The sequence below is a fragment of the Amblyomma mixtum genome, chromosome 6 (assembly GCF_055824585.1).
Source record: "Amblyomma mixtum isolate Tamu chromosome 6, ASM5582458v1, whole genome shotgun sequence".
Classification (NCBI taxonomy): domain Eukaryota; kingdom Metazoa; phylum Arthropoda; class Arachnida; order Ixodida; family Ixodidae; genus Amblyomma; species Amblyomma mixtum.
The window spans coordinates 131798995-131818305 of record NC_143017.1 but is presented as its reverse complement, the minus strand read 5'-3'; positions in this window follow the sequence as shown (position 1 = coordinate 131818305).

Below are 19311 nucleotides of genomic sequence, written 5' to 3'. Positions count from 1 at the left end.
TATTTTAATTCAAAATATTCGCAAATCGAAAAGCTTGGCTTAAAACTTTGCGCATCGCTCGAACTCTATATGCAGGAAAAACGCAGTTCATTTGTTTTGTGACTTATAAGATATTTGTCTTCGTTCCAAGAAATATACCGGATGTTTCTGTAAAGGTGGACGAGAATTTAAAAAGAAAGGCTTTTGGAGGTATTAAGGTGGTTCCTGCAGCACAATATTCCTGTGCTGGCAAATATCAGAAAACCGGCGAATAAAGTTAACTAGTTAGGCACTTAATACTTCCAATAATTAAATTTTTCACTGTTGTATTTAGGTGCCTGGTTCTATTTAGAGATTTGTAGCCGGACGTTAGAGAGCGCCATACCAGTTTATAGAATTTCGAAAACGCGATTTCCCTCGGCGCTGTGGCATTGGCGAAATTCGGCTCTTACGACTAGTTACGTGCACTGGGGGATTTCATTGCGTGCATGGTTTTCGAATGGGGATGTATTTTGGCACGATGCAGCCAAAATTTGTTGAGTCACAGCGCCAGGGTAACTGCATTTTCGAAATTTGAAAAACGGATATTGGTATTACTCATAACCGACTACAAGCCTGTAATTGCAACCGGATGTTTAATAGTTGAAAAGTTAATTACCAGAAATAAGTAAACCGGCTAACTAGTTAAATTTATTCTCATCTTTTATGATGGCCGCCAACACAGCTATTATTGTGTTGCAGAAGCTTCCTTCATACCGGCAAAAACCTATTTTTAAACATCCTAGTTGACTTTCGTTGAAACAACCGATATATTCCAAGCAAAAGACCACAAATATGCAAAATGTATCTGTTCACCATTTATCTCTTTTAAAACAATTTATTTATTTATTTATTATTCCTCAAAGGCCCCTTTCGGGACATTACATGAGGGGTGGGGATAACACGGCAAAACAAAAATATTATACATTAATAAGAAATGGACAAAAATTACATTGATGAATGGGCTTCCTCGATGGTGGTCTTGAAAAGTCGGTGAATCACGATGGTGGCCACTTCAGCAGGGAGGTTATTCCAGTCACGGGCAGTCTTTAAGAAAAATGATTGCTGGAACGTGGTGGTATGGGCACGTTCAGGGTAAACAGCGTTCGGGTGGTTATGGCGGGAAATGCGATGGACACGTGGAATTAATTGGTTGGCTTCTGTAAAGTTGTGGAAGAATTTATGAAATAAGCAGAGACGTGCTGTGTTCCGAAGGGTGACTAGTGTAGGCAATTGCAATCGTGATTTCAGACCTGAGATGCTAGTATGATAGGAGTAGTCAGATGAGATGAACCTCGCGGCACGATTCTGAACAGACTCAATGGTATTAATTAGGTTAGTCTGATGGGGATCCCAGACAGAGTTAGCATATTCAAGTTTAGGTCTCACGAAAGTCTTGTAAGCGAGCGATTTGAGAGAACTTGGTGCTAGAGCAAGGTTGCGCCGAAGATACCCAAGGACACTGTTTGCGGAGTTAGTTATGTTGGTGATATGGAGAGTCCAAGTTAGATCACGAGAGATATGGACGCCTAAGTATTTGTAATGACTGACCGAAGAAATTGGGCAGTTATTAATAGTGTACACTGGCGCGATGAAGTTGGGGCGACGGTGAAAATAAATCAGTGAGGTCTTTGAAATATTAAGAGACATGAGCCACGTGTTACACCAATGTTGCACTTTTGAAAGGTCTTCTTGAAGAGTGACGATATCTGAAGAATTTGTTATGGGGCGATATATGACACAATCATCAGCAAACAGTCGGACGTTGGAAGAAAGACTAAGTGGAAGATCATTAATATATATTAGGAAAAGAAGGGGACCTAGTACACTTCCCTGTGGGACGCCAGACTTCACAGGTGAAAGAGATGATGAGTGACTATTAGCATATACGAACTGATGACGGTCAGTTAAAAAGGCACGAATCCAATTAACGATGAAGGGGTGCAGATTCAGACGGGAGAGTTTGTGTATTAAACGACCATGAGAAACTTTATCGAACGCCTTTTCGAAATCAAGGAACACAGCGTCACAATGAATATTACGGTCTAAGTACGAGTGTAAATTGTGTAGGAAAAGGGCAAGCTGTGTCTCACATGAGCGACCTTTTAGGAATCCATGTTGATTAGGATGGAAGAAATTTACAGAAGTTAAAAAGGCAGCAACATGCGAGTACAAAATATGCTCCATGATTTTGCAGCAAACGCAGGTGAGTGAAATCGGGCGATAATTTAACGGGGATGAACGGTTACCTTTTTTGAACACTGGAATGATTTTGCCGATACGCCAGTCACGTGGTAAAGATCCTGATGATAGCGATTGCTGAAAAATGAGCGACAAGATCACACTGCTAATATCTTTAGTATTCTTCAGAACTTTTGAGTTTATGGCGTCGATACCTGAGGACGAAGTATTGGTTAGCGAGTCAATAATTTTTGCAATGCCTTGAGGTTCAAATGATATGCTTTCCATGACTGGATGATCCAAAAATGGGATATCGGGAAGGTTATCGGCAGGTTCATTGGTGAACACAGAAGCAAACGCAGAGTTAAGGACACTCGCCACATCAGAATCATTAATCGGAAATCCGGAATTATCACAGAGCGTAATGACAGAAGGTTCATGAGGCATAATGGTTTTCCAAAATCGCTTGGGGTTATTTTGTAGCATTGATGGTAAAGTGTTGGAGAAGAAGGTACGTTTTGCTTGCGCTGTTTGCGTGTTGTAGTGTTTTTCGGCGCTGTAATACTTCGTCCATGCTAGGGGAGAGTTAGTGAGCTTAGCCTTTCGAAATAAGCGTTTTTTTCTTGTTATTTAGTCGTTTTAACGATACGTTAAACCATGGGGAACCAGCCCGCTCGGTTATTTCTATGGTTGGTATATATAGCTTTAAGAGACGCTGAAATTCCGATTTGAAAAGTATCCAGTTTGATTCGACGGAGCGAGAAGGAAACCCAGGTGTAAACTTATCTAAGAAGGCTGTTAAGTCGCGATTTATGCTTACGTAATTGCCTTTATCATAAAGTGTAATTGTCTTTTTAATTATTTTGTGATTATTCATGCTGCAAGAGAAGGTAGTGTGAACTGCCAAATGATCACTCAGGCCATGCATACAAGTTATGGAGGAAAAATTCTCTGGATGAGTCGTTAGAACAAGGTCCAAAATGTTGGCGGAGTGATCTGTTACACGCGTAGGAGTGGTAACTAACTGTGTTAAACCGAACGTAAGACACGTGTTTAGGAATTCGCTTGGTAGTGTACATTTGGTTAGCATGGACGCTGTATCAGACCAGTTTATTGACGGAAAGTTGAAATCGCCAAAGAGCATAATAGGAGTGTTTTGGTGTGTGGTGGTGATGGTGCTCAGCGCGTCATGGAAGAGAGATACAAAGGAACTATCATAACTGGGCGGGCGGTAGCAGACACCAACGATGACGTTTGGAAACATTTCAGTGCAAATGAGCCAAATCATTTCAAGCGGGGATGAGATAGCTAAGCGGGAACAACGCAGTTCCGATTTCGTGGCTATGAGGACACCACCACCGCGCATGCTGTCATCTGTCTTTGCGAAAAACGTCAAAACCTGATAGTGAAGGCAGAATCTCAGAGTCACGAATGTTTGAACTAAGCCACGTTTCTGTTAGTAAAACGATATTGGAAGAAGACGAAGAAATTAGGCTGCATAAGCGATCTCGTTTAGGGATGACACTTCGAATATTGGCTAACAAAAATGATAGAGGATATGGGTCATGATGGCTGGTTTTGCGCTTTGTTGTGACTGGTTGCTATTTTGTTAGTTCAATAACTTTGTCGGAATCATGGTCAAACACGTAAATCTTGTTTCCCGCGAGCAGCCTGTCGTATCGCAGTTTAAAATTTGTGCTGAGATTTAGACTGAGGCCGAATTCGACGAGGCGTTTACGAGCAAGTCGTGTTCGGGGCGAGAAATCCTCAGCAATACTGAAGCCACTGTTTTTCAGCTTGCCACTTGCAGAGATTATGCGCTGCTTATCCTTGAAATGAGCAAACTTAACAATTATTGGCCTAGTCTTGCCGTTTTGAAAGCCGCCTAACCGATGAGCGCGCTCAATATCTCGTGGTTCAACAGATTCTTCCAGCTGCTCCGCACAAAGGTCGATGACATGTTTCTCGGAAACATCCCATGATTCCTTGCCTTTGTCTTCCAGACCGTAAAATATCAAATTACATCGACGTGACAATCCGGGCAGACAATGTCAAGACGAAATCCTTACACTCCTTAGTCGTTGCCCTGATGCCCTCTACTTCATTTTTGACATCAGAGAAGCACGCGCAATCGGTTTCAATTTTCGTCAGTCGCGTTTTCAGTTCATTAAAAGTTAATTCATGTTCGGTTAAAGTGGAGCGAATGGTTTTCAATTCTCCAAGCATAGCTGCCTGCCCGGACTTGATTTCACGTATCCCTTCTAGCAGTTGGGCAAAATCATCATGAGGAGGTCCAGGATTAGTCTCTACATCACCAGCTAATAACAGTAACTTCAATAGCATGCAGGCACAGTCGTACATAATGAGACAAGAGCTGCGTGGGCCCGGCAGCACGAATAAACAACGGTTGCTAGTACGCTTAGCATAGAGGCAATAACAATTCGTTACCTGCACAGCGAAGAAGCGAGGCAGGTTAGTAATGCCCATCGTAGATGCGCTGCCGAGCCCACTGAAGGGTGCGCCGATGTGCGAAGAGAATATATTGGCTGTCCGTGATGGCGATAGCATGACTGAAGTTCCGGTGACCAGATGAGAAGATAGCCACGGCCTTTGATCCAGAGAAGGGAGGTGGGGTTGCGCACACTGGGATGCGCAGCCGTCAAATGATGCAGCGGCTTCCGAGAGACGCAGTTTCTCCGGGTACATCGATGGCCTGGGCGTGAAGTTGAAGTTGTAGTCCACAGGCTCGGAACGAGCGACGCAACGGGGCATCGACCACGGGCCAGGCGGTACGCTTGGTAGCGCACCGGTCACAAGGGCAGGACCGGAGACCTGCCCGCCGAAGGAGCCCAGGGACTGAAGCCACCAGATGCCAAGGCACTGCACAGCGAAGAAGCGAGGCAGGTTAGTGATGCCCATCGTAGATGCGCTGCCGAGCCCACTCTCACAATTCACAAGAAAAGCATGGCTTGCGCGTGCGAAATGTATATATATAGCTTCGCAAATCCCGTGATATATTGTGTTCCAATGATCCCAGTCAACGCCAGTACCTTGACTGTATTAATAGCGCCTCCTTCTGATCTTTCAGGTGATTGCACCTACAACACTAGCGCCTGAAAAGGGTGCTAGTTTGAAGTGCCATACGTGTATTAGGTGTATTGTTTTCGTTCTTGTCTGTTCCTAATATGCCGAGGCCTCTATTGTATTCTGCTAGAACATTAGAAACAAAAGGTGGGACAACGATGCACTCAACTTAATTAAGCACTTCAACAACATAAGTACTACTTTGTCCACAACGGTAAAGTGCCTTGCAAGAGCCTGCAGGCCGGCTGATTGTGAAGGTACACAATTTGATTCTAGTTTTTCAAAGACTTACAGTGCGGTCTACACTTAAGCTCTGCCATGCACCAAATCAACATATATCCAACTCACTCACCTCTGAACGGGCACAGTGGAGGCAGGCCCCTTTAGCCATCATTGAAAGGTGTCCCATACTGCTTAGCTGTGAGTGGTCAATAAGCAAAGCTTGCTAACCATTAATGGGGCTGTGCATGCAATTTATGGGAGGCACAATCTAGGAGATTTATTGCAAAGCACTGACTGTTGAGGAACATCTTGACTGTAATAATAGTGTGAACAGTTCTGGGGAAAATTACTTGAAATATCTTTTGTTGTGTTTTATGTCTAAGGCCTGAACATTAAAATAGTATTTACAACAAAATATTGGTATTATACATAGTTTAAACGTTGTTCAGTGCTCATCACACAGCATATCACATTAATTGTTGTGTTTAGACATTTGAACATTTAGAAAGATATTTCAAACACTGCATTAGCCCAGTATTCGTTTTGAATTTTTGGCCAATAATTATGACTCAGCAATTATCGTTATTTACATATTTTCTTACATCAGAATAAGTTCCAATGTAAAAAGGCACGGTACACCAACTGAGGTATTGTTCGATACTATCTGCGCTGCGTCTAGGCAGTAAGCGGTATACATGTGCATCATTTTACTACACCGTGCACCTTCACAGGACACTCGCACCAGCAAAAAAGTATCGCTGGCGGTTTAGCATTGTGAAGTAAAAAATATTGTGCAAAAGCATAGTTTTTGCCGGTGGCCATCACCGCCACGAACCTGAGAGCGCGACTGAGGTGTGCACTGACCCAGGAAGCCAGTTACGGACGTCTTGAACTTTTACATCATCAATGCCAATTTACCAAGTGTGCGTTGGCGACCTATGCTCCAGTGCAGCATTTCTGCACCAATGTCAACGCCAACGCGTATTGCTCTAGTGCTGCGTTTCAGCCACAGCGTTGTCCACGCCAAAGCGTGAAGCTCACATCTCTCTGTCACTACCGCCGCATACACTTTAGAGAGAAAGGAAAAATAGGAGTAAAGTTGTCCTCTACCGTACACCCTTCAAAAAAAAAAAAAAAAATGCGCTACAGGAAAGCTTACATTCTTTTTACTCCAAAATAGGTGTATTCCTATTTAGATTATTGCTCAAAGCGTGAATATGAGTGTGATAGTAGTGTTAGATGATTAAGAAGACAATGTGCTATGCGCAGAGCGAGAGTGTGTTGCAGTTTAACACAAGGCGTGTTCGGCTGCGTCGATAGCCCAGTCTCCGCTGCACAGGGACCTATTCATTGCTTCTGGAAACATGATGTCTACTATGTCTGAATTCAACTGTTCGCGTTTCACATTTGTGAGGCACTCCATTGAAAATCGCGCTGTCAGAAATCTACAAGCACTAACGACTTCCCTCAAATACCAGCTAACACAGCATCTAAGAGTCTTTAAAAGAAACGGTTATGTCTGAAAGAGCAGAAATGAGGCGCAGCTGCAGGAATGTTCGAAGAAGAGGGTAACATTTGTCTCTATAAAACAAAACGCAATTGTTTCCCAATGAGGTGAGGTTCCGCCAGGCCTCCACCAGCTAAAGGCCAGACTGTCATGACTTCTTCTCTCAAACGTTGATTGCCAAACAAACTTCGCAAACGTTCCATACATTTTCTTTGCATTGATCATCAGCCTGACTACACCCACTGCAGGGCAAAAGCTTCTCCCATGTCTCTCCAATTAACCCTGTCCTTTGCCAGCTGCGGCCACTGCATCCCCGCAAACTTGTTAATCTCATCCGTCCACCTAACTTTCTGCCGCCCCATGCTGCGCTTGCCTTCTCTCGCAATCCACTTCGTTACCCTTGAGAACCAGCGGTTATCTTGCCTTCGCATTACATGCCCTGCCCAAGCCCATTTCTTCCTCTTGGTTTCAACTAGGATGTCATTAACCCACGTTTGCTCCCTCACCCCACTCTGCTCGCGTCCGGTCTCTTAACGTTACATCTATCTTTTTTTTTTTTTGCAGAGCTCGCTGCATTGTCCTTAGCTGAAGCTGAACCCTCTTTGTTAGCCTCCACGTTTCTGCCCCATAGGTGAGTACCGGTAAGATACAGCTGTTGTATACTTTTCTCTTTAGGGATAGTGGTAAACTGCCATTCATGATATGAGGCAACCTGCCATATACTACACCCCATTTTTAGTCTTCTAGTTATTCCCCTCTCATGATCCGGGTCAGCGCCCACTACCTGCCTTAAGTAGACGTATTCCTTTCGTTCGATTGGAGAACAAACCTTGCAGGGTGTAACACAATTTTGTAAATAAGAACACATTGCATATGAGCACCTGCGCAAATATCGTCAAATCTCCACCTGCCCATTCATTCGCCTGCTCTTGCAGTTCCCTGGTCCTCATGTTTCAGTACGGGGAATTATTCTGGTACTGAGCTGAGAGAATTAAGTAAGGTAAGTGCAGGGAATGCAGGACAACGACGTCTTCGTAAAATTCAGGAGGGCAGCTTTAGTCGCGATGCCATAGCCCAACAGATTTATCTCGATTAATGGGACTAGCAACCACTTCACAAAACCTTTGTGCGAGTCTCATTGCATTGCTAACGCTGTCCCCATCGACACAAGAAAAACATCCACGTTATCAGCGTAGCCTAAAATTTTGATTTCGCATGATTCTAGTGCAAAACCTCGTACGTTAGCGCTGGAAATCATTTTCGCACAGAGCGGTACATGCATAGCCCAAATAAAGGGGGGGAGACGGGGCATCCCTGCCTCACTGACGAGCGGATTGGGATACTTCCAGGTCAGTCCTTGTTAATAATTAACCACGCAGTTCATCCCTTATAAGCCATGCGAACACCTTTTAAATTGCGTCTCAAACGCCTATGTGTTGAAGAATGAAGAAAAGGATATCATAGGAAACATTATCGACGGCTTGTTCCAGGTCTATATGCACCACGGCCACTCGTCGATAATCAGCATCACAACATTCGAGAATCTTTCGCGCAACGTGGACATTAGTAATAATACTCCAGCCTCTGATGCCGCAAGTTTGATGCGGAACCACGATGTCGGAAATCACGCACTGCAGTCGTCTCACCATGACTTTCATGAAAATCTTGTAATCTGTGTTTGTAAGTGTAATCGGCCTGTAGCCGGATGAAGCTTTATGTTTAGCGGGGTTGACAGTCTTCGGGATGAGCACTGTGTGCGCCCGGCCAAAGGAGGGGGCAGAAAACCAATCGAGAAATATTTGGGGAATAGGCTCTCCAGAATGATTGCTATGTTATCTTTAAAAGTTCTGTCAACTTCTTCAATAAGCTCATCGGGGCCAGGTGAATCGCCCATTTTGATTTTCTTTTACTGCCTCTATTCCAGACGCACGCACTTCCCCTGAGAGCCGGTCTTTTTCATCAGATAATTTTGGAAACAATTATTTTCCTTTGACTTCTTCATATCAACAAAGTGCTTATGATAATCTGTAGAGGCCTGCTTAATGGATGGCGGCACGCTTTCGACACACGCACGCACACGCACACGCACACGCACACGCGCGCGCGCACGCACGCACGCACGCACACACACACACACACACACACACACACACACACACACACACACACACACACACACACACACACACACACACACACACACACACACACACACACACACACACACACACGCACACGCACACGCACGCACGCACGCACGCACACACACACACACACACACACACACACACACACAGACACACAGACACACACACACACACACACACACACACACACACACGCACACGCACACGCACACACACAAGAGAATTTACTTTTTTTTACTTTGGTAGGCCTAGTTACTTAGAAAATACCTCACTTGAGGGAATCGTTTCGCCATTAGGGGGAACCTTGTTCCATTCGCATATAGTGTTGGGAAAAAAGGACATTTTAAATCATTGAGCCTTACAGGCCATTTTTCTAAGCTTACTTGCATGGTCCAGCCGTAGTGAAAGGTAATCAGGCTTGTAAAAATACCTTAGCGTTCCATCTAAAATTGCTGCAAAACTTTACTCCTGAAATTCAATATGCTTCGATAATTTCTACAGGTTGGCCCCAGTAACATAATTATTGGTTTATCTGAAATTATTTTTTTCTGAAGCGAAATAATATCGCTTTCGTTTTGCTGATATTGTGTCTGAGGAGAATGACGGCAACCGCGCACACAGTTTAGCAAGTATTTCGTTACATTTTAGGATTATAAAGTTTAGGTCACTGCTGGAAGTCAGAAAGGCACCTTCATCAGCGTAAATCAAAAGTTTAACTGTTTTGTCAGTTTCTACTATATCGTTAATATTCATGCTAAGAAGGAGAGGACGCAATATACTTCCCTGCGGCGCGCTACAGCCAAGGGGCAACCAGGAAGATTGCTTGCAACCTAGGGACGCGTACTGTCTTTGGTTACTTAGGTATGATTCAAGCAGCATTTGAGATTCTCTACGAATGCCGTATGAACATTGCTTGTCAAGGAGAATTTCACGGTTTTTGCACTCGAAGGCCTTACTAAAGTGAATAAAAACTGCGAGCGTATATTGAATGCTGTCAATGTTTTCAATTATTCCCTCTTTTAATGTCAACGATGTTTATTGTGTTGATAACATTTTACGAAATCCAAACTGCGCGCCACTGAAAACATCATTTTTTTTTAAACGATTTTGGTAATCTGGAAATAACTCTTTTCAAGTGTTTTCGAAAATACAGCTAGCACTGAGATCGGAGGAATGTCCGTCATCAGTTTTGTGTCACCGCTTTTATAAACTTCTGAGCATCTGTCTATTTTCATAGCATCAGGAAATATATGTGGTGCAGTGGCCAAATTCAGTATATGAATGATCACCTGATTAAGATATACAAAAATATATTCAAGTTATCCAAGTCAAGGGCTCTGTTATTTCTAATATTCATTAATGATCTGAAAAATATAGATAATTCGCTTCCACCCATTGTTTCTACAGATTTAATGCATACAGCACAAGCCTCATCTTTCTGGACATTTTTATTCCTGTAGCTTCGCGTTTTAAGGCACTGTGATCTCGATTCATGCAAAACGGTGCTCAATTCCGATCTACCATAGAAAATTTCCTTGGCGGTTTGGCTTCTTTCATTTTTCTGTAACATTCCAGTGCACGCTTTTTTTTTTGTTTGATTAATCCACCCCTCGCCCTCAAGCTTCTCTCTCTATTAAGCTCTAGCTTAATCCACCCCTCGCCTACAGCTCATAGCTTCTAGCTATGAGCTGTGGAGGGGAAACGCATAAGCGTCCGTGTGCTATGCGATGTCTGTGTACGTACGTTAAAGATACCCAGCTGGTCGAAATTATTCCGGAGCGCTCCACTGCGCCACCCCTTTCTCTCTTTTTTCTTTCACTTCCCTTCCTCTCTTCACTGCGATGTTGAGGAGCCCACCCTGAAGTGAGACAGTTAGGGCGTCATTTGCTCTCCACAAAGACCAATAATTAATTTAAATAATTTATATCTCCGTTTTGATTTCCTGTATAACTACTGGTTAGTGTTCCAATTTTTTTCCCGTCACTTTGAATTAATGATCTTTCTGTACTAGCGCTTTACCAATTTAACTACGCATCACTTTTGTGTGAGTTTTGTCAGGCGTTTTTCGGAGAGTATTTTACTTTTTCCCTTCCCACGCTTCAGGTGACGCTCAGCCATGTACTCTTCTGTTGTCTCATTTGTGGTTTTTCCCTTATAGCACCTGACGCTAGCCTGGAAACAGCTGTCCGGTTTATGACTAGGCTCGACTAACCTTCTGCTGGCAATGAGGCGTCACCTTTTGGCTGAGGTTGAAACAGCGTTATGTTTGCTTTTTGGGGGGGACGAGAGATGGCGCAACGTAAAGACAAAGCGCAGGTGAAAGTGATTTTAGTATTCTTCTGCTAGCTGCATGTACAAATGTTACTGACGATTTGTGTGTCCTCTTATTTGCTGGCCATCCCAGACAACAGCAAACGTCCTGAGAATGTCCTTAAAGGGTCAGAACGTCCCCAGCCCAAACAGGCCATTCTGAGTACCTTTTGAGCGCATAGATGGCTAAATGTCCTCAGGGGGATGTCTTCAATTTGTACTTTGCTAGACGACCGGAGGATGAAAATTCTTCAAATGTCCTACAATCACCCTGTGTCAGAATAATGCTGTTACATTCAGCTTAGAGGTAACCAGTTTATCTCCAACACTCTGCTTCCATTAATTGAACACTGCGGATATATAAACGGTATGCGTGTATGCCAACAGTCGTGTAATGGAGGAAACTATTGCGATCCAACGCGTTTTATGCTTTGGGAAGATATCTTAATATATTCTTGCTTTCACGTCTGGTCTTATGTCGCGCATGCTTCTGAAGGGATTGGACTGTTTATATTGGGCCAGAGGGAGCTATAGCTCACTCTGGCCTCGGACGTCGTATACCTGTTCGGTGCCTCGATTTGCTTATTCTGATTTGCTGGTCTTAGATTAGCTTTGAATACGGAATCCTCATGAAAAAAGAAAAGCTCTTGATCCGAACATGATCCTCAAGACATCCTGAGTAGCAGACGAACCTCTAGCCCCTAGCATGCCCAAGGCTTGCCAAGTGGCAGGTAATAGTTTGGCCGTGATGCGACGCCACTAGAGTTGCTAGTGGAGTGGCGATATTATTCTGTGATAGAACAGTTCTAGGACATTTTAGCAATTTTTATTCTCGAGTTGTCCATCATACTACAAGCCAAGGACATCCTCATGAGGACATGACGATACACTCAAAATGTACTCAGAAAGTCCTTTTCGGCATGAGAACGTCTACCTAGAAAATTACTTAACAGAACATGAAAATGGCTGACGTAACCGAACATGAGTGAACTGGCCAGAACATGATGAAAACTGTACGAGCAAATCTTAAACTCGCATCTATAACAGCTGCAAACATAGCCTCGGATAGGAAGGGTTTCTGCAGGCCCCAGGGGGAGCCGATCAGCACATTCAATGCATTACTTGCGGAACCGCAGAGAATCGGGTTTTTGGCCATGCCGAATACGCATTTCTCGGAATTGCAAAGGGGAGCAGCCTTCTTCGTTGTGACATCGCCAGTGGTACTCGTGAAATAGGTTGCCTCAGAGGGTGCGCACGTAAGGTTCACCAAAAGAAATAACCCTACCGACGCTGAGTAGCATGCGGCATACGAGAAAAACTGAGCAGGAAAAAAGAATGAGGAACGAGACTCGTACATTTTGGGGAGTTTTCATTTCTTGTCGGGGTCATATGAGGTTTCTAAAGAACCGGACCTCATTTTATGCGGTGAAATTTATTGCACGTGCTCGCGCAATGCGTGATATGCATCGAGTGCTCGGCTATTCTTGTATTCAAATTCGTTCCTGAAAATATCAACTTTTTTATGTTGTATAAAGTTTGCAACATTGGTCAATGACCTTCACATCCCTTCAATGTTGACCCGTTGGGAGTTTAGATGCCATGTCTAGATGCATAACAGAAGGTTAAAGAGACACTGAGGAGAAATTTAAGCTGGCTTGTATGGGCAGAATACCAGCTCCTGATTACAAAAACGCCACTCATACCGACAACAAAGCTCCTGTAACGTATAAAAGAGCAAGAACCAAAATACAGGTATCGCCGCCACAGGCCAAACTTGGAAGTACAAACGTGATGACGTCATAGGAAAAAACAGTGTTGCTAGAACCAATGGTTCCAGCAACACTAGGACACGAACTCCACGAATCACTGAGGCGCAGCCAATGCATGCGCAAATCTCCTTGACGTCACCAGATGGCGCTACGTACCCGGCAGCTACGCGCGCGCCTGATGCATCGGATCCAATCAGCGCCGGCTCACCGGCGGTAGGCGGGTTCCCGGTATTCCGCTAGCGGTAATAAGGTAAACGTTAAGCTAAAGGTGTCTATTTGCGAGAACTTCGTTGAAGACTTCGAGAACGGGATCCATCGTAACGCTGGCAAAACGCCGGTGCAAGCGTAAACAAAGCTACGGTAGCGGCGGCCGCAATAGCCGATAGATGCGTTCAACGTGCGGCCGGCGATAGCTTTCTTTTCGGCTGCTGCTAGGCTGCTCTTCTGGCTGGCAGGAATCACGGAGTCTGCGTTACGTCATGTGCACGTCATGTATCACGTCACTTAGTCGTGTATCGTCATGAGAGAGTCCTAAGTTTTAATCAGAGCGGCGGGAAAAACTTTTTCAACTTCGAATCCAAATTTCTTATAAATAAATGCATCTTTCGATGCCGGCCAAGTGGCAACAAAGCCATGAGATGCCGAACTATCGGATATTGCTTTAAAAAAAAATATTAATAGAGCTCTCCTCACTGTCCCTTTAAAGCCAGTGTTCAAAGCATACTATAAAGTCTTCTTTCGGGAAGCTCGTCAGGTGTGCATCCCATCGAATGCAGACTTCTCAGGTGTATCAAATCTCTCCCCTTAGAAATGACAGTTAAGCTTTCACACTCGCCCCTATTCTCACGGAGACGTACCAATGCGGATGGCTGGCAGACCTTGGGGATGCAATGCTTTCCGAAACTCTTGCTCGAGATATGCTAACTCAGTATACGCGCAAATACTGGATAAACCATTTGAATTTGTCGTCAACATGCTGCACTGACTCATTGAATCACATTCTCGTTGCCGACCGACTGTACGTTAATGTGAGTGACGATTTAGGCATGCAATGAGTAGTCGCGGGCGCACCGTATCGCTAAATTCTTCAGCATACTTATCACTGAGGGAAGGTATCTTTAAGTACGGCGAAAAGCTCACCAGAATTCTTCAACTACAAGAGCCTACCCTCGTTGCAGTACTGCCCGATTTATAGCAGGTATGCAGGTATGAAAAATATTTGTCCATGTTGTGTAGCAGCGAAGGTATCTCCGTCGTGGTGGACACATATGATCCTCAAAGGATACCTTCCTGATAATTAAATTTTGAAGAAATCTGACTTTTTCACTTGTAGAAACGACATAAAAGGAACTTTTCAGTTTTGTGGGCGGCTTTAAGAGCTATTCAATGGTTCCTACGGGCGGTAAGTAATCAGTGCGAGCTGGTTTTGAGGAAGGCTTTGATTAAAATAGAGCATTCGCTTTAATGGGTGGTCAAAACCAATCCGGAGCCCTCCGCTACTGCGTCCCTCGTATCTGATGTGTCCCTTCAGGAAGTTAGGCCGCACAACAAGCAAGTTACGCATTTCATAATTCCTAACCATCGATCTAAAACTTTCTATAAAAAAAGTATGTGGTAATGCTTGGTGGGAATGTTAACTGAATCTTCCCGTTACAGCGACATTCGATAGGTTGGGGCAACCAAAAGGAAATAAAAATAATAAGCCCCTGCCTGCCGTTACAGCGACACTGAGAACAACCACCTCCTGTTTTTTTTTTTCTTTCTCAGAAAAAATCTATTTTACTCTTCCTGGCTGTCCTGGCGTTTAAAATGCCCGCCCCAAAAAGATAAGACAATACAATACAATGTTTATTCAACATCTGAGGGATTTTTGGGGCATGTGAAAAAATCCAGAAGAAGGCTTGAGTGGGGCCCGTACCCCAACACATGGGAAGCAAAGACAGCGCATGAGGAAATTTTCAAAGCACAATGGGCAGTACATGCTGCAGTGGTTAAAAACAAATAACAAATGAAAAATGGGTGCCAGGTAAAACACTACGCGATAGGAGAACACACACAAATCAAACATGAGCATATATGAAAATAAAGCGCACAGTAATGGAATTATTAATTTAACATGGCGAAGCGTATAGAAGTTTAGCCATACATGAAACATGATTCAAAGACATCAGCAATAAGGAACATGCGAGAAAGTAAACGCGCAAAACAGTTTCAAAATTTAGATCATGGTGACATTTCAGTTCTATACATATTTATTCCGCAGGCTCCTCAGTGAAATGCACTCGATATCTGCATCACTGTCCCACGCAAAATTATTCAGCAATGTAAGCAGGCTATGTTTTAACATTAGCCTTCCACAAGCCATACGGCATTTGCTCACTTTGCTTTCATCTGGGTTCCGCATTGGGTACATAGGACTTAGATTTTTCTAGATTTCCCAGTAATTCCAGGGTGTCATTCCGCTGAATGTTGTGTTGTACTGCAGCCCGAGGGAAACGGGCGCGAAAATGAGAAGACACCGGGCACAGAGCCCAACCTCCAGTAACGGCGAACAAGCAAAAGAGAGCGTTTATTTGCGGTAATCGGATTATGTGCCCTCGGCTAGGGTGTGCACAGTGTTACTTGCACAGAAATGAGTTCAGCAGGTTGCCAACACGCAACGCTGAAAAAGCTACACATGAACAATGAGAACACCACAGATGGATTTAGCGCCGACAAAATAAAAGTTAAAAATTTTCCCGCCGCCCGATTCACTCGTAACTTTACGAATGGAAAAGGAATCCATGATCATCTTTTGGAAATAAATGGGTGTGTTGCCGAGCCTCAGCATATTCCTCTTTGCGTAAGCAATGTGTGCAGCAGAAATGCTGTTGAAATGAACCCGCGCATTCACGTTTCTCGTGATCAACGCGAGAAGCTCCCTTTGCGTTTTTCGAAATGCCAGCGTTTAAGCTGAGTTCTCTGGTTTTCTGAGCTCTGTTTTCTCCACGTCCATATCTCTTACAGGAAACACTAGAGAATAATGCAACGAACTCAATCACAGAAACACTGACTCACTCACAGAAATTAGATTTCGAATATTTTTTACATTATTCAGCAAAATACTTTCAGTCTGTCACGAACGATTTATCTTCCACCAGTAGGCGACTGCCAACACGTGCGGCAGAAAATTTTTTCCGTTTGATCTTTTGAGCTGGAGGAGTTGCTTTGCCTAGAAGCTTTTAGAAAGCGAATCTAATTCTGTGCGATGTAGGCAAATTTTTTTTTGGGCCAGAGCGCCGTGGGCAAGCGTTTTAGAGATGCTAAAAACTGGCGTGGATATTACTTACGGGGACTACATACCTCTGGTTAAATAAGGAGACTAATAGCAATTTTTAAAGAGTGAACTATTTATTATTAGTTAACCAGCCGACTAGCTACCACGTGTTAGCTTTATTATGACGTGCTACACCACTGGCTATGGCGAAAAAAACGCTCGTTTAACATAGAGTCAATTTTCAAAAAATTGGGTAACATGTAAGGTGAAACACAGGGTATACATAAACTGCTTTCGGGAATTTCTTCTCCTGGACTCCTGGATAAACGGAGGTAAAGATTTGATTTTTTCATCTCTATATCTGCTGCGTATAATAAATTTTAGGGGTGTGCGAATATTCGAAATTTTCGAATATAATTCGAATATTATATTTTTAGTATTCGTATTCGATTCGAAATCCAGGTATTCGTTTTGTTTCGAATACTCGACACGACGCGAATATTCGTATCTAGCCGAATATTCTATTGCGAGCACCAGCGTTCATTTCGTTCCGCAAGTCCTATCGACAGACACATAACAACATGACGGCGCCCAGAGCAATGCGTAACGTTGGGCCATGCAGTAGCTGACTGCGCTGGTGAACTTCTTTGTGGCTATACCTGCGAAGCTGGTATAGTCAGAGCTGTGCACGAAATACCTCGCATTACGTGTCAGTTCAGTGCCAATTGAGAGGGCATTTTCTTTGGCTGGAGAAGTCGTTTCAGCTAGAAGAGAACTACTTCTGCCTGACCATGTGGGGCAGCCGGTTTTTCCTTCACGACAACCTTTTATGTTCATCCCAGCAACACGCTTTTGTGCTTATGGCAAGCTAGCCTTGATCAATGCTGTGTACTAGCCATCTTCTCTGATATTTCCACTATTTCCACTCTTCTAAGAATAATGTTCGAGACTGATACTTATTGTGCAGCCACACACACCTTTCGTGCTCATTTCATCACTGATAGTTGAACTGTGTTGTTCTTGGGTGCTTAAATAAATGTTTTGTAGTGGTTAAATGCGTCTGTTCTTGATTATTCTAGATATTCGATTCGATATTCGGAACCAAGTATTCGTATTCGATTCGTATTCGAAAAATTTGATATTCGCACATCCCTAATAATAATACATTGGGGAGTGGTACATGTCATAGGTCGTGCTATGCGAATAGGAGCGGGTCGTCATCTGAAACACCCACCATAAAAGTAACGGATTCAGACAACAGATTGGACTGGTGCTGCCACCTGCTGAGAAGAATTGAAGAACCTCAATATCTAACCGAAAGATGGCGACACTTGTTCGCTAAACTCGCTACACTTGCTGCTTCAAGCAACGAAGCTCTTATTCACGCAGTCGTGGCTTCCTGCTTCTACAAGACGAATTAGAATCAAAAGCCCTATATTCCCTTAAGTTCATCGAACTGATGGTACGATGTGGAATCGAACATATCATTTTCGAGCATGTCGTTAACTTTCTCGATGAGAATTCATTTTTCGCACCTGCGCAACATGGTTTTCGTCGAACATACTCATGTGATACTCAAGTACTTGCCTTTACTGATAAGCTATACAGCATACTTGACAACTCATCTTGTGCTGACTGCATTTTTTTTTCGATTTTTCCAACGCCTTTGATAAAGTATGTCATAAATTGCTGCTACATAAATTGAGCCATCTTAATCAGAATCCTAACGTTTTCGACTGGATTAAATCTTTCCTTCTTAACCGTTGCCAATTTGTACATGCTAATAACACCAATTCACCGATTGCTAATGTGCCATCTGGTGTTCCACAGGAATCGGTCCTTGGACCACTCTTATTCTTAATCTATATTAATGACCTTCCTTCTGCCATATCTTGTAACATTCACGTTTTTGCTGACGATTGTGTAATATTTCGGGAAATAAATAACGTCAACAATACTAACACTCTCCAGTCAGACCTCAATTTGGTGTCAGACTGGTGCACTACATGGAATATGGAATTAAACTTTAATGAATGTAAATCTTTGTGTGTTTCCCGTGCATCTAACGCTCTTCCTTCATATTATCTTAATGTCACTCCTCTTCATTGGGCAAAAACGTACAAGTACATAGGTATTCATATCACTCAAAATTTAACATGGTCTATTCATATTGACTACGTTATTAATAACGCTAACCACGTGCTAGGATACTTACGTTGCAATTTCTCTGCCGCTCCCTCATCTCTTAAACTTATACTCTGTAAAACACTTACACGTCCTAAACTAGAATACGCAGCATTAATATGGGACCCTACACATGAAAGCCCCGTATATTCCATGGAACTAGTCCAAAACAATTCCGTTCGCTTCATTCTTTTCAATTAAAACCGTACGGCAAGCATCACAGCCATGAAATCTAACGTTTCACTCCCAACGTTACAATCTCGCCCTAAAATTGGTCGCAACACTACTTCACAAGCTATATCATCACGTTGCGCTTCACGACTATTTCATATCACCCCCAGAATACATTTTCACGTCGCATCGATCACCGCCACAAGGTTGGCATCCCAACATGCCACACCAAATCTTCTTTTCAGGTATATCTTCCCCGCACATATGGGGAATGGAACCGCCTTCCCCCCGATATTGCAGCCATTTCAGATAACAAAACTTTTCACGGCGCAATGGCTAACATTATTTATTCTGAAGGAAGTTGATCATGTGTTATATCAGTTTCCATTGTGTTGTGTACATTGATTTTATGTTATTTACGCTTCGTGAATGTTGTTTGTTTTATTCTGGAGAAAATTTTTG